We start from the raw sequence: 5,188 nt of genomic DNA on the forward strand, positions 1-5,188 counted from the left end.
TGTACCTCTTTGTCCCTATTGTATATGGCAAAACCATAGCAGTATAGGGGTACTTTTTAAAATTTTTTCTTGGTTTCCTAGATATAATTGTAATATGTGCTTCAGTATTAAGGATATGCAGTATTTTCAACAGTGAATTTCTGCAATGTGTAAGATACTTACAGCCTTCATTGAAGAGGACCAAAAGCTAGGCGACACTCTTTTATATTTTATCATATGTTATTTTAGTATATTTTAGATTTCCAATTAGGTCAATCACAACTACTCTCTGTTCTATTGCACAGTATAACTATTGTTAACAATTATGTATTGCATACTTGAAAATAGCTGAAACAGGATTTTAAATATTGTCACTACAAAGAAATAACAAATATTTGAAGGTGATTGACATACTACTTATGTTGATTTGATCATTCTACAATGTATACATGTGTTGACATCCCATTGCATTCCTTCAATATATATAATTATTGTTTGTCAATCAAAAATAAATGAAATTTTACCCAAGCGCCCTAATACATGAGCAACTTAATAAAATGTGGTATCCATATACCATTGAGTTATACCCAGCCATAAATTTCAATGATGATCTAGCACCTTTTGTATTATCCTGTTAGCTGGATAGAATAGCTGGAGCCCATTCTACTAAGTGAAGTATCATGAGAATGGAAAGACAAGCACCACATGTGCTCACCATCAAATTGGTACTAACTGATTAAAACACTAAGGTGTTCACATTGTAGTAATATTCAATGGGTGCCAGACAGGTAGCCAGACAGGGGGCAGCAGAGAGGGTAAACTCACACTAATTGATAGGGCGTGAACTGTGTGGGGGAAGGGCATTCTTGCAGACCTGGCTTGGGTGAGGCCCAGGCAAATATGTAACCAAAATGTCTGTACCCCCATAATATTGTAAAATGAAAAAAAGGAATGATAAAAATGATGAACACTTTGGATGAGGAATATACTAGTTTTCTTAATTTGATCAACATGCAAGGTAAATATATATCAAAACACATTTTATGAGATTAAATATAGGTATTATTTCTCAACTAAAATAAAATGGAGATTTTAATGTAACAGTACAAATAAATGCAGGTTTACCTCCTTTTATGCAGATTGTATAACTTTATTTTGTATTTATTTTTTTAATATCTCCTTTAATTTTAGAATATTACTGGGATATAAAAGTTTAGATTCCATATATTGCCTTTTCCCCGCCCAAGTCAGAGCTACAAGCATGTCCACCCCTAAACCCCGCAGGGAATCAGAGCAACAACAAAAAGAAGTAAATGAGACCTGATCAAATTAAAAAGTTTCTTCACAGACAAGGACACTATCAGGAGAGCAAGCAGAAAACCTACAGAATGAGAGGAAATACTCACATGCCACACATTTTACATTCTTTAAGTCATTTTGTCCACATCTCTATGCAGATCATATGCAAACTGGTCCTTGCTGTGAAAATGTACAGGCCTCTCCAGCAGCTCCAGCTTATCTCTCATGGCTTCTGGGCGTCTTCAATGTTCAGTGACAGAGAGAATGGTGTGAATATTTCAGTTCTTTTTTCTTAAGATGAGAAAGTCAGAGTAATAGTGGGAGGGCACCAGTATCAGTGTTTACGCTAAATCCACTTTACAAGACCTGCAACTGCTGGTCTCTTTGTCCAGGGGCATGTTTTGTCTTCAGACCCTCATGCTCACCTACGTGGGGAAGATGAGAGCATCCACCCACAGACTCTCCGCCACTACACACACATCTCAGTGTCTCCAGGCTATAGAAGGGTGGCGTTTGTGTGTTTGAGCAAATGCCATGGGGTGATATCATGTCTCTGCTTCCCACAAATCCCAAGATAGTGGGTGATGTGTTATGAAGATGATGTGGGCCAGGTGAGGAAAACTTCATGTAGATGTGCAGAAGTGAAATCCACCCACAGATTATCCCCTGCTACACACACATCTCAGTGTCTCCAGATTATAGAAGGGTGGTGTTTGTGGGTTGGGGCAAATGCCATCGGGTGATATCATGTCTCTGCTTCCCAAGAATCCCGGGATAGTGGGTGATGTGTTATGAAGATGATGTGGGCCAGGTGTGGAAAAGTTCATGTAGATGTGAAGAAGTGAAATCCACCCACAGACTATCCCCTGCTACACACACATCTCAGTGTCTCCAGGTTATAGAAGGGTGGTGTTTGTGGGTTGGGGCAAATGCCATCGGGTGATATCATGCATCTGCTTCCCAAGAATCCCGAGATAGTGGGTGATGTGCTATGAAGATGATGTGGGCCAAGTGAGGAAAAGTTCATGTAGATGTGCAGAAGTGAAATCCAATTTGAAATAAAATTTGGAATCTGTTTTGAAATGCTAGATGATTGCAGCTTCTGATTGCTTGGGAATGAGGTGGCAATAGACAGAAGTAGGGTTATTTGTGGTTTTGCCTTCTGATAGCCTGGTGCATGGTCATTGCACAGAGTGCAGTGGGCATTCCAACACATACTGGCCTATTGCAACGGCTCAGGTCATACACTAATGCCTTTAATTTTCATTGAGTTAATTATGCATTTAAGTTCATCTTGGTATATATTGTCAAAACCTGGGATTTCCAAATAATGCTCCAGTGGAATAATTGGAATTTAAATATATTCCTCACTTACTCACTGTGCAAACACAGTCACAGCCTAATACTGTAGTCACTGCCCTTGCAAAGATGGCAACTCTTTCCTGCCCTGCTAATCTTTTGCATGAGAAGCTTAAATGTGTTGGGCAGCACCACGTGTTCCTCAGATGGGCCACTGGGAGTGCCACCAGATAAAGTGAGGGGCTGGTGCTATTCCTATTCATGCTCCTTTTCATTCCCATGAAATGTCTACAGACTGAGATAACGTCTGCATCCTGCTACATTATGACCCTTCCACACAGTAAAGGGAACTATGCATGTACATGTGGGGAGCCCCATTGCACTTAATGTAATGGTCAGATACGTGGCATACAAAATTATTGACACAGGTAAACCTCTCAGTCATGCCAGCACCTTCTGATGAGAATCCCATGCTGAGTGTCTTTACTGGGAGTTGGAGCTCTTGGTGCCAGTCAATGGCAGGTTGACACCACTAATTGAATTGGATGCATAGTAATCACAGAGCTAGTGGTCCTGAGTGAGGCCTTGGGTTGTGGAAGACACACAGATGCACTGGATCCAGTCAAGGTGAGTTGCTGTATCTTCTAGAGTCAAAGGTCTTAGTGAATTTGCCATCAGGTGATTCCTGGACTCAGTGAAGGAGCCCTGTTGAGGTCACTGGTGGTCTATTTTGCTTGCAGCCTTCAGATTAGGCAGAGGGAGGACCTCAGTCTGCCTTGATGGGTTGAAGTACATGAAGTTGGGTGATGTGTGTCATCCATCTCTGTCACTGTGACCTCTTAATTCATGGACCCTTTGGGCAGCACTGGAGTCCCTGATTGCAGAGGGTTACTATTGTCCTCTGGCTAATTCCATGCACGTGACTGTCAATGTAATTCCACAGGGAGTGCTCTGTAAAGATGCTGAAATGCAATGCAAAGGTCTTCACGCCAAGGCCCAGACAGCACAGGCATAAATAACCCACATGCTAGAGACAGGTGCTGCCTGTAGGGAGAAAGAATCAAGATGGTGAATGTTATTATGTGGTAATAAGCTTGCAACTGTCACATGACCCCTTAAACTAAAATTTACTAGAGATGTTTAACCTAGGAATGTTTACAAATGATTAAACTATGAATGTTCAACAGGTGGCCAAGGTATGAGCACATATGTAATCATAGACACTCTCAGTGGTGCACACAGCAGGGCCCACCTCCCACACAGGCTTCCCTCCAGTCTCACACCAGGCCCTCACACAGGGGACTGGGGAACAGTCCTGTGTAAGATCCTCTATCATACTGGCTGTGGGAGATAAACTATGGTGTGGTTTAAGTCTGTTATCTGCCATTAATTAATTTTTGTGAGTGCCGAGCAGGAGAATAATAGAATAAAATGTTGGAAAACCTCTTCAACATATAAGCTTATGCCAATAGATTATTAAGACCCCAACAGTAACCACAGCAACAAGAAAAATTAACATATGGGTCTTGGTTAATCTACACTACGGGTCCTCAAACTTTTTAAACAGGGGGCCAGTTCACTGTCCCTCAGACCTTTGAAGGGCCATTTGACAGTGTAGCGCACATTCCACACATGTGCACTGTGGGCACAGGATGAGTCGGCTGCTAATTAGGACAGGCAGCAGCTGCTAAGCAGGACAGGCAGCAGCCACAAAAACACCCGGTGGGCCAGATACATGTCCTAGGTGGGTCACATGTGGCCTGCAGGCTGTAGTTTGAGGACACCTGAACTAAGGTCCCTTACAAGGATTCCTTGGTCACAAAGAATTCAGCATGTGCTGGGCACTACAGACCGCTGTGGCACATGGGTATGCAAATCAGGGGTAGAGGTGAGATTAATTTCTATCAACAAACTATCGTGACAACTTGAGAAATCTTTGCTCTTACTGCCACAGTGTTAGGCTGTGATTGGTTAGAAGCCCTGGTTCCCAGGGAGGATCACTCCTACTGGGGCACAATGTGCTTGTCTGAATCTGAAGGTTGGTCTGGTGCCCCTCAATTGGGGTCCTCACGACTGTGAACCACTCCACAATGAGAGACACTCTCTCACTGGAAGATATTAACTCTGTTTTGGAGGTGAAGCTTGTGTGTATCCATGGAGGCAGGGGCAGTCCCTCAGGCCTAGGCAGTTTCTTTGGGCTTCTCGACTGCATTCACCACTGGGGAGGTCAATAGCATCAACCTGATGGCTGAGGGCGGTCAAGGGACCAAGGACAATGGCTCTGCAGTGCTCATGCCTGAGTCACTCCATCAGGGAACAACACACAGCACCCCTCACTGTGAAATGCTGGCCTTGTGTTAGAAGAATCCAGAGTGCAGGTGGTAGGGGACACCAACGAATGTCAAGTATGACCACAGAGCCACCTGCAGCAGTGGAGAGTGATAACTCACACACATATTGTGACTTCCACAAAGATCAGGGCTGCCTACTGTCCCAAGCATGTGGCAGCTCCATAGACTGAGCCTGGGCCTGTGTGGACCTGGCAAGAGGGAAATGTAATGACAAACTTCAGTGCATTCCTTCTTGGCCCCACGCTTGTGCCCTGGACCTA

The sequence above is a fragment of the Microcebus murinus genome, chromosome 6 (assembly GCF_040939455.1).
Source record: "Microcebus murinus isolate Inina chromosome 6, M.murinus_Inina_mat1.0, whole genome shotgun sequence".
Lineage (NCBI taxonomy): Eukaryota > Metazoa > Chordata > Mammalia > Primates > Cheirogaleidae > Microcebus > Microcebus murinus.